The sequence below is a fragment of the Schistocerca piceifrons genome, chromosome 2 (genome assembly GCF_021461385.2).
Source record: "Schistocerca piceifrons isolate TAMUIC-IGC-003096 chromosome 2, iqSchPice1.1, whole genome shotgun sequence".
Taxonomy (NCBI): domain Eukaryota; kingdom Metazoa; phylum Arthropoda; class Insecta; order Orthoptera; family Acrididae; genus Schistocerca; species Schistocerca piceifrons.
In genome coordinates this window covers 1035339793-1035352244 of record NC_060139.1, presented here as the reverse complement: position 1 = coordinate 1035352244, position 12452 = coordinate 1035339793, and positions in this window count along the sequence as shown.

Sequence of the window (12452 nt, the reverse complement as noted above, 5' to 3'; positions counted from 1 at the left end):
TGTTGGTAAGGCGGGTACCAGGTTGAGATTCATGGAGAGAGTCCTTAGAAAATGTAGTCCATCAACAAAGGAGGTGGCTTACAAAACACTCGTTCGACCTATACTTGAGTATTGCTCATCAGTGTGGGATCCGTACCAGATCGGGTTGACGGAGAGATAGAGAAGATCCAAAGAAGAGCGGCGCGTTTCGTCACAAGGTTATTTGGTAACCGTGATAGCGTTACGGAGATGTTTAGCAAACTCAAGTGGCAGACTCTGCAAGAGAGGCGCTCTGCATCGCGGTGTAGCTTGCTGTCCAGGTTTCGAGAAGGTGCGTTTCTGGATGAGGTATCGAATATATTGCTTCCCCCTACTTATACCTCCCGAGGAGATCACGAATGTATAATTAGAGAGATTAGAGCGCGCACGGAGGCTTTCAGACAGTCGTTCTTCCCGCGAACCATACGCGGCTGGAACAGGAAAGGGAGGCAATGACAGTGGCACGTAAAGTGCCCTCCGCCACATACCGTTGGGTGGCTTGCGGAATATAAATGTAGATGTATATGTAGAAGTACATATGCTGCTTTTTCAGTGAGAGTACAGATGTGTCCTGTTATGAGAAGCACGTTAGTGACATGTAATATAAACAATAGTATTTACATATCTATGTCAGTATTAAGGAAATTGTTTTTAATGCACCTGAAAGCGAAATGCTACAACCAGCTTCGAAGACAGTCAACATACTGGTAGTAGATGGGAAGTAGAAGGACACTGCAATGAAGATTATAAAGCATGCGGTAGTATAGCTACATAAATATGCCTCTCACTGAACATCACGTTTCTGTTGAGGGAGCACATAACTGCTACAACTATCACTAAATGGCTAAAATAGTTACCCAGTCGCCCGATCCCTAACAGCTATCTAGCAGCTTCAAGGGGTAACAAAAATCTGATTTTCATTATTTCTTACAATTATTGACCGAATTTAAAAATTTAGAATGTTGTCCTACTCTACACATGAAGAGGTAAAATCTGACATTAAAAATTTAACACAATAACTAAGATGTTAAAGGTAAAAACTGCGTTACATTTTGAGGCGGTCCAACTCATGGTGCGCAAATGATCCAGTATTTAGAGGATGACACCACTTAGCGACTTCCAACAACCTTTACACATAATTTAAAACGTCTTTGAAACTAATTCTCACTGACACCCCACTAAATAATTAAGAGAAAAAAGTTTATCGCTAACTACGTTTTCACTACTGAAGCAGGAGATCTTCAGCATCACGCACGACGTTTTAATAAATTGCTTCTTTACCACCAGCTCCGTTCGCAACACATTTTGCAGCCAGTATCCACGTGTACCATTGAACGTACCTGGAAAATTATATTTTTTACGACATACAAGGTGAAAAGTATTTAAACCGACAAACTCTGGGAGGTTGTAGGGGACATCAAAACAAATATTTTTCCCTAATGCCATTTTTTCCTATGAGGAATATTTAAACCGGTAGAGGAAGATTTCTCTGGTGGCAAAGTAAATAAACCAACAAACACTTTCCCATTTTTTTATGACCAAGAGGCAACACATTAACACAACCCAATTTCAGTTACAGTAAATTGTCAAAAATGCCTCCATTGACACGTAAACAAAGATTAAACTGTCGGATCATGCTCTGTTCGACACGGGCAAAACCCCCAGGAGTATCCTGAATTTTTCCTGCTGCTGCTACTATACGGGCAACCAGAACCTTTTCTGATGCAACAGGAGTTGTATAAACAAGGTTGTGCATCTCTCCCCACACAATAAAGTCCAGAGGGGACATATCTGGGCATCGAGCAGGCGGTGGTAGAGGACCACCTCTGCCAATCCACGTTTCTCGGAACCGTCGGTCCAGGAATCGACGCACACGACGACTGAAATGTGCCGGCGCCCCGTCATGATGGAACCCCATGCGTTGTCCTGTAGGGAGCGGGACGTCTTCCTGCAATTCTGGCAATGCTCTGGCGAGAAAACTGTGATAGTGCCTTCCATTTAATGGCCTAGGTAGCAGATACAGCCCAATTAAAGAGTCCTCAACAACACCGACCCGCACATTAACGAAGAACCGCACGTGATGAGCGCTAGTAACTGTGGCATGTGGGTTATCCTCACTCCAAAAATGCGAATTGTGCATGTTGAAGACTCCATCACGACCCAACGTTGCTTCATCGGTAAATAACACAGAGGATGGAAATGTAGGATACATTTCACACTGTTCTAGGTACCATCGCGAAAACTGTGCGCTGGGTGGATAACCAACTGGTTCCAGGTTGTGGACACGCTGCAAGGGAAATGGACGTAAAAATTGCACTCTAAGGACTGTTCTTACATTCGTCTGATTCGTCCCCATGTTACGTGCAATTGCACGAGTGCTGATTGAAGGGTCCCGCTCCACATGCTGCAAGACAGCTTCCTCAAATTGCAGCGTTCTTACCGTGCGACGGCGTCCCTGTCCAGGTAATCTGCTAAATGACCCAGTCTTACGCAGATGTTGGTACACAGTAGCAAAGGTCGTATGACGCGGGATACGGCGATTAGGATATTGTTGTTGATAAACCCGCTGTGCAGCTCGTCCGTTGTGGTGCGCTACGTAGTATGCACCAACCATATCAGTGTACTCACTCCAGGTGTATCGCTCCATTAGTAAACGCAGGCAATGCACTACTACACTGGTGGACAGCAGTTGCCTACAACTGAAGATCGTAATACGGCCTCTAACAATTGAAGAGCGAAATATGGCCTCCACCGGTTTAAAAAACCCTCATAGGAAAAAATGATATTAGCGAAAAAGATTTGTTTTGATGTCACCTACAACCTCCCAGAGTTTGTCGGTTTAAATACTTTTCACCCTGTATAGTTAAGGAGATATAACATCATGAACACAAAGATGCGTGAAAAAATAGCTTTTCTTAAAACATGGCACAAATTATCGACACTGAACTCACATACAGTTTGATAATGAGAGTACTTAGCGATCTTCAAATAAATTAAACACCATTTCAAACACTTCCTTAATATTTAACCTTTGTTATACATGGTGGTTCGATTCTTTCAAGAATCTGAAGTGGGAAAGGGGGGGGGAGGGGGCGGTGTTACTGGTAGTCTATACTAGGTCTATTCAAAAAATTCCGGAACTTTGTCCACCAAATTTTTCTACGCTTACCTTTTACTTATTGTGCATGGTCTCCTTCGTCCCTTCTGCTCCACAAATGATACACCGCTACCAACGCCGTTTCCATTTCCGGTAGCAGTCTTAGTACGCCTCTTGCTGGATCGCGCGAAGCGCCGTCTGCAAAGTTTCTTTTATCTCGTGTATCGTTGCAAATTTTCGTCCTTTCAGTGGGGTCTCAACATCATAAACCACGTCTCGACACCAGTTAGGATTCTCTTCAGGAACACCTCGTTCTCATTTACGCGATCCAAAAGCTCTTCACACATTACGTGGCGAAGATCTTGCTGCTCTTGACTCATGAGCCGTGGGACGAACTTCGCAGGAATAAGATGCATTCCAAGATGCTGTGTCAGGATTTCATGACGTGATCCAACCGAAATGTTACATTCTTCGCCAATCTCTCAGTCAGTCAGTCTTAGTTTGGCAGACACAATTTCGTTTACGTTCCTGACATGGGCGTCGTCGGTAGATGTCGAAGGCCATCCTGAACGAGCGTCATCTTTAACTTTCGTCTGGCCATTTTTAAATCGTGTCAACCATTCGTAACACAGAGCACGGCTTCAGCACTCATCACCGTAGGCTTCCTGCAGCATTTTGCGTGTCTCTGTGAAGGTTTTCTCGAGTTTCAAAACAAATTTAATGCAGACGCGTAGCTCCTCTCGAAATTCGCAAATCGTGCGACACAACGTTCTACTCATCACAGCGCTGAACGACATCTAAGAGATATAACGAAACCTCCGGCTGTTACGGATCAAACACAAGAGTGTGCAGGAATGCCAAGCGCATTTCGTTCCAACACACCACTGGCGCGAAATTAAGAATGTTCCGGAATTTTTTGAACAGACCTCGTAAAGGATGTTTAAAAGATGGAATGTATATGAAACATATGCTCTAATGTTATCAAACACTGTGCCTAAAATATTAAAGGTAAACAAGTAAAATTTCTTTTGGTGGTTGTTAATAACATTATGCAATTTTACATTCAGTTCTCAACATTTTTATTCGAATTTTGAACTTGCTATAAAAATATCAATTTTGAGACAGCCATGATTATCAAAGTTTTTTTTCTCATAACCTGTTAAACCAATTACTGCCATAGTTGAACTGTTGTATGTCTACGTCCATATAAGCAATTATACGAATGAATTTTATAAAATTTTGCACCTTTTTCGTAGAAATCGGTACAGGAATTTCAACACCTCAGTTTACAAATCAGAGCTTAAAGAAAACATTTGAAAATTTAGTTCTGCGTGTTTGTTGCACTCTGAGAAGCGTATGGACCAAATATCAAGGCATTATATCACAGACGTCCTGAGAAAAAGAGGTTCATAAGTGTCACAAAATAAAGTTTGTGGGAAGCCTAATTCAAAGATTAAACTTATATTTACTTCAATTATACCTTCTGCGAAAGCTCCAATACTGTACTCAGGATCTTCTTTTTCCTGAAGACTTGTAAATTCTTTTCTTTTTAATACAAGAATACATTATCCTTCGTAAGCTGTATTCGTCCGAAATGAGTTAAAAGCACGATTTTAATAAAGTACACTACATCTTACAACGGACAATGTATTCTTGCATTGAACACTTAGGGGCTGTGGATCCCCACGGATGCAAAATCTTCTTTTCTTCTGGCTTGTTTCTTTGCTAGGTACTGAATAGGCATTTCAGCCCTAGAATGACGATGACGGTCAATTTCTGCAAGAATGATTAGAGTGAGTACACCAGCCCTGAAGCCCAAACGTTGTAACACTATCACTCTCCTTACGTTTCCATCATTAAAAAACATTTATTTACAGCATCGTATGTTGCAAATTCTGCAACTGTAGATGATCAAACTTGTGTTGAGACAACGTTTCCAGATAAGCGTATTCAGAGACTCAACTAGGTTTTGTCACGATTTTTGATTTTTATTGGCAATTTCAGTGGTACCTTATGTCAAAGCATGTATGATATGTGATACATCTATGATAATTTTTCTGACGTTGGTGATGGTTTCGAGCCGAAACCGGGCCAGCCACTGTGGCCAAGCGGTTCTGGGCGCTTCAGTCCGGTACCGCGCTGCTGCTACGGTCGCAGGTTCGAATCCTGCCTCGAGCACGGATGTGTGTGTGATGTCCTTAGGTTAGTTAGGTTTAAGTAGTTCTAAGTCTAGGGGACTGATGACCTCAGATGTTAAGTCCCATACTGTTTCGAACCATTTGAACCGAAACCGGTACAAGAATAAATAAGATAATCAAATGGTTCAAATGGCTCTAAGCAATATGGGACTTAACATCTGGGGCCATCAGTCCCCTAGACTTAGAACTACGTAAACCTAAGTAACCTAAGGACATCACACACTTCCATGCCCGAAGCAGGATGTGAACCTGGGACCGTAGCAGCAGCGCGGTTACGGACTGAAGCGCCTAGAACCGCTCGGCCACAACGGCTGGTTAAGATAATCACAGAAAGCACAATGCTATACTTTCAGTAAAGCAAAAGGGGTATGGCCGGAGAAAATCGAACAATTTAAATTTCTTTTCATCGCTTCGCATACGATTTCTAAACTGAAACTCTGGGAATAGTTGTCAATAAATTTCACAACTGTAAGCGAACAAAACCCAAAAATAAAATTTCCAGTAACTTTTGCAAACAGTTCCCCTTAATGAAGTTTATGTAGCATCTGACGGTGTAGCTACATAAACACGTCTTTCATCGATCATCACATTTCTGGAACACAGAATTGCTACAGCTGTAGCTTCTTGTTTCACACGTACATAAGGTGCAACCTTTTCCTAACACGTGACACAGCGGCCGCAGTTGGAGCGTGCATAACTAACTGCGCACATAAACAGTGCGGCGTTCAGCGGCAACTGGCCGCAACACGGCTGCAGGAAATGTGCGGCGGGGTTGGGGGTGGGGGACGTGGTGTGGTGAAGTGTGGTGTGAGTGGTGGCGGGATTAAAACAGCGCCGCGCTGTACGGCACCCGCGCCGCCGTTTCCTGTTTACCGGCCGCAAACTCCACTGTGCTGTGTTGCAGGCGCGGCCCCTGTCACACGCGGCCGTGCGTCTGCGAGCGCGCACGGTTTTTTGCTGCGTACGCTGCGTGTAAGCGTTCCATTCTGCCTCCACCTCGCGCGCCACACAGTAAAGACCACCTTTTCTACCAGCGCCGCCGCCGCTACTGCAGTTACACTGCCTCCAGAGGCATATTATCACGTCTGCACCTGTTCCGAGGAGTCATCATCACAGAGCCGTCTCGAGTCAAAGACTGCGCTCATAGCGGTCCGCGGGCACGCTCTTGAATCGCTGTCCTTGCTCACGCAGTCTCTGTAGGCAGTGATTGCACATACCAAACGATTAAGCAAATGGCAGACTTCGGTTCGATGGTAATATACCCGGGAAATGCAATCAACCCACAAACGATACTGCTTATAAAACAACCGTGCTAGCCATCCTAGCCAACGGGCGCGGCCAAGAACAGATGTGTTAAAGGGAGCTTTACTATCTTTTGGTCCAAAAAAACGATTTTTTTTTATAAATTGCATTTTGGATCCATTAAAGTGTTTAGAATCCACCCCTGAAACGGTTTTTCCGAATACGGAACGGAAATGTTTGTTATTCGCGGTTGAACAAAAAAATGCACCTGCCTGAAAGCCTTTTTCACGCACCTTTGTAGCCGCAAAAAATTATTCTATGTGCTTGCCCAAGGATCAAGTGATCGCGAAGCTCACGACATACTACGGCTTCGCAATCCGACGGCACTCCAATTCGCTGGAACAGGATGAAGGAGGCAATTCGGGCAACGTATTTCCACAAGTGTTCGACGGATGACCACCCACAACATCAAGACTGTCCGGCTGGGGAAACTAGTTGGTGCAAGTGGCGCGTTGCAGAGGCTAACGGACATCTGGACGAATATCAACACGACCAGCCGCTCTCCAAAGAAGTTCAAAAAGTTATTCATCCGATCTACGAGGCCCTTTCGGAGGATGAGTTATTGTACCGATGTTTGGGAGGAAACACCACACAAAATTCAAATTAAAGTTTGAACGCGTATGGTTGGAAGTTAGCCCCCAAGCATTCACATTCTGCTGCGAAGACTGTGGAGATGGCGACTTTTCTGGCAGTGAGCTGCTTCAACGAAGGGTATTCAGCAATTCTGAAGACCATGACAACGATGGACGTCACCCTGGGACTCTATTCGACGCAGCTTGCCAAGCATTCGGACAACCACGAGATTCAAGCGGCCGAAAACCGCTTGTCGCCGACCGTACGAGCGGCTCTGGAGCAGCGCAGGATGGCCCAGATCGAGCAGAATGCCCTCTGTGAGGAAGAGGAAGGACTAGTTTACTAGAACCCGGAATAGCAGATTGAACGTACGTTGCATAATATTGCATTTATATGTACTCAAAACTTCATACGTGTTTTTCTCGAAATGGCTTTTTGTTAATCGCGCGGTATGGTAACTTCAAATCTACTGAACCGATTGGCATGATTCTTTGTTTCCGACGAAGCTAACTTAATTGTCTAGGAGTTATACCACTTTTATTCCGATCCATCGACTATAAATATTTTTAATTGGCCGACGAATTCGAAAAATCGATGAAAAACCCCTATTTTGTTTCAAATGGCCGCCATTTTGTTTCCTATGGTCCAAATAACTTAAGCGAGGTACAACTCCTAAAGAATCTTATATACTTCGCTAACGTCAACTCAACTTTGATTTCAGACGAGCCGGCTACCTGTGACAAACCACGCGTGGAGGTATACATCGAAATTTTGTTTCGTTCCGACGGCACTTCCGCCTTTGTTCTTCGACATTTCCGGTCGAAAAAATTCCAGTTTGTAGAGGAATTATTAATAAACATTTTGACCAAATTTGACATTGATATCTATAACACATCCCGAGAAAAAAATTCCCGAAGAACATGCTTTTTTCGGGCCAAAGATAGTACCCCTCGCCTTAAGCCTTGCTGACACAGGGATGGACACAAACATCAGCGAACAATAATTCTCTAAGCGAGCATTAGCAAACTCCATTGCCTCGTGTTCGGTTCGCATTCGCTAGTGTTTGTTTGTGATCTACATCTACATAGATACTCCTCAAGACACTGTACGGTGTGTGGCGGAGTGTACCATCTACCACAGGTAGTCACTTTCTTTCCTGTTCCACTCGCAAATAGAGCGAGGGAAAAACAACTGTCTCTATGCCTCCGTATGAGCCCTAACTTGTCGTATCTTATCTCCGCGACCCTTAAACGCAATGTATGTTGCCGGCAGTAGAATAGTTTCACAGTCAGCTTCAAATGCCGGGTCTCTAAACCAGATATTCCCATTTGAGTTCCCGAAGAATCTCCACAAAACTTCTGTGTAAGAATTCTAGCGGGGGGGATCCACTGGGGGCAGAAGGGGGGCCAAGCCGCACAATAAATCCTGGGTTCGGTGTGGGGCGGCGGTGGGGTGGGGTGGGTGGACTGCTGTAGCCTGTTGTGGGGTTGTGTACCACTGAGGGCTACGGTGGGGACGACGCCTCTCCGTCGTTTCTACGTCCTCAGTTCAATACATACATACATACACACACACACACACATACATATATATATATATATATATATATATATATATATATATATGTATATATACGGGGTAGGACAAAAATATGGCAACACCGCTAGAAATCCATGCTTGAACATAAATGCCAATCCTGCGCGTTGCGCTCTTGTATTTGTGACACCTGTGAAATGTCCTCGATACCTTGCAACTGTCAGCCGTCGTCAAAACATTGTTGTCTGTAGTTCTGAGGCCATTATTAAATCGGAACAAAGTGAATTGCAACGTGTGTAAATTTTTGGTGCTCGTTTGGTGGATGGTTCCACAACCAAGATAGCAGAAGTATTTGTCGTTTGACGAGGCACCGTATCGAAGATTTACACTGCATACAGGAAAAGCGGAGAAACATCATCCGCTAAGTCACAAGGCGGACGAACGTGCGTGTTGCGTGATGGCGACAGACGGCCACTATGACAAAAATAAGGGCACAGCTGCAGAAGCCATTGCAGAACGGAACGTTGTACTCGCGAACCCTGTTAGCGTCAAAACAACTCGAAACTGGGAATAGCTAGGCGAGCTGGAAATCAAAAACCACCAACAAGTGATGCAAATGCCCGTAACATGAGAACGTAGTGCCAAAGCAGTAAGACCTGAGATATGGAGCGATGGAAGACAGTCATTTTGTCCGCTGAGGCTTGTTCCACACCGTTTCCACCTTCTAGCAGGTTTTACGTCTCAAGTGTGAAACACGGCGGAGTTTCGGCAATGATGTAGGCAGCCATATCGTGTTACTCCACGGGCCCCTTGGAAATTCTGCACGGTCGCATTGCTGCCAAAGATTGTGTGACCATTTTGGCTGATCAGGTCCCTCCCAAGGTACAATGTTTGTTCCCCAGTGGAGATCCTGCGCTGGAAGACGACACCGCCCCTTTTGACACAGCTCGCATCGTCCAGGAGTGGAGTGGAGTGGAGTGGAGAGGGTTATATGGGCGCACGACGGCAAGGTCTTCAGCTCCCGCTTAGTAACAGATTGAGACGGGTGTCAAGAAAATACTCAGAACAATAAGATAAAACAGAACGTAAAACACAGCTAACAAGCTTGGAAAAATATATGCCTACCCACGCCGAAGCGTGGGACGAAGCATGCCGCCAGCAGTAAAACATGGACAACTCAGGAAGAAAGTGGTAGAGGGAGCTAAAACAATATAGCAGATGGAAGTGGCTGACTGACCGCAAGGAAAAAAAGGAGGAGCCAGTCATTTTGCAATACACTAAAACCTCCAGCCTAAAAGTTTAGGCCAGAGTCCAGACACATTACAAAACTTTAAAACCCTAGACACACACGTCTCATCATTAGCTAAAACACAGGGCAGATCCCCATCAACTTCTGCCCTTGCATCACGGTATGAAATGCAGTCTGTTAAAATGTGCCGGACAGAGATGTGCACTCTACAAGCATCACAAAACGGGGGATCCTCCCGCCGTAGTAAAAAGCTATGTGAGAGAGGACAGTGCCCTATCCGAAGACGCATGAAGGTCACTTCTTCCCGCCTGAGCGACCGGCAGGTGGTACGCCACGGCCGGCTTGTTGACTTCACCAACCGCAGTTTATTGGCCATCACCGCCAGCCATTCTTCCTCCCAAAACTCCGGTGCACTTCTTGTGGAGTGCAGAAATGACAGACTGCAAGCGGATAGGACACTGGACCACATCCTGCTCTCTGCACCCCTCCTTGGCAGCCCGATCGGCCTGTTCATTGCCCCATATTCCTACATGACCAGGCACCCAGCAGAAGGACACCTCCTTACCCCGCCGTTGGAGCCAGATCAGTTGGTCATATATCAGCTGGACCATCTCCTCAGCTGGGTACAGATTCTGCAATGATTGTAAGGCACTAAGAGAATCGGAGCAGAGGACGTGGATGAACTGTCTCATCTTCCTTGGTCACCACGTCCACAACATCTCAGTATCATTGAGCCTGTGTCGTCTAGTTTAGAGAGAAATGCGCTTGATCGCTATCCATCTGCTTCATCGTTACCTGAACTTGCCTCTATTTTGTAGGAAGAATGAGGTAAGATTAAATCGAAAATCATACAGGACCTGTATCATCCGTTGCGGGACGAATGAAGCTGTTTTGAATCTCAACGAGTTTGCTACACAGTATCAGACACCGTAATGTGTTGTGGTTTTGATGTGACAGGACAGTGTGAATACGAGCACATGCAGCTGTCTTCGAATCAGTTCCTCCGTTTGCTGGTCGTCGAGATAAGGTTAGCGGCCACCCCTGGCATGTAGCGTTACTGTGCAGGGAATGCGGAAGTATGACACATGGTAGGCGCAGGAATTGTAGCCACAGCCAGGACCCGCTCTACGCGGCCTGTCAGCGAAATCAGAGCGTCGCCGTACGACGCTACCCGACACCCGGCGCTTGCCTGTCTCTGACGTGTCCTGCTGACATCCAAGGTGCGTGGGCCGTCCCCCTGGCTGATAAACACACGCTTGCTTCACTCGCTCCAGCCGTCGGGCGACATTTCCTCTAGGGTAGATGTTACACAATTTGAGCACCAGTAACCCAGAATCAAGTCCAGCGTGAACCCTATACCGTGGGCGAAAGCGCGAAGCAGCACTTCTCCACCATACTGCATGTTATTAATGTAACATACAGATAGTCCAATTGGTGTGATGAATGGCAGCTAACTATAAATGTGGAAAAGTGTAAGTTAATGCGGATGAGCAGAAAGCTCAAACATGTAATCTTCGGACACACTATTGCTAGTGTCCTGTTTCACACAGCGAAGTCATGTAAATATCTGGGCGTAATGTTATCTCACTAGGGCCAAGATAGATACTGCCTACAGGAAAATTAAAGAGACCTTTGGAGAAAAGAGAACCACTTGTATAAATATCAAGAGCTCAGATGGAAACCCAGTTCTAAGCAAAGAAGGGAAAGCAGAAACGTGGAAGGAGTATATAGAGGGTCTATACGAGGGCGATGTACTTGAGGACAATATTATGGAAATGGAATAGGGTGTAGATGAAGATGAAATCGGAGATATGATACTGCGTGAAGAGTTTGACAGAGCACTGAACGACGTAAGTAGAAACAAGGTCGTGGGAGTATACAACAGTCCATTAGAACTACTGATAGCCTTGGAAGAGCCAGTCCTGACAAAAGTCTACCATCTGGTAAGCAAGATGTACGAGACAGGCGAAATACCCTCAGACTTCAAGAAGAATATAATGATTCCAACCCCAAAAAAAACACGTGTTGACAGATGTGAAAATTACCGAACTATCAGTTTGATAAGCCACGGCTGCAAAATACTAACACGAATTCTTTACATACGAATGAAAAAACTAGTAGAAGCCGCCTCGGGGAAGATCAGTTTGGATGCCGTAGAAGTGTTGGAACACGTGTGGCAATACTGACCCTACGACTTGTGTTAGAAGATACATTAAGGAGAGGCAAACCTACATTTCTAGCATTTGTAGACTTAGATAAAGCTTTTGACAATGTTGACTCGAATGCTCACTTTTAAATTCTAAAGGTGGCAGGGGTAAAATACATGGAGGGAAAGGCTATTTACAATTTGTACAGAAACCAGATGGCAGTTATAAGAGTCGAGGGGCATGAAAAGGAAGCAGTGGTTGGCATCCTCGATGTTATTCAAGCTGTATATTGGGCATGCAGTAAAGGAAACGAAAGAAAAAATTGGAGTAGG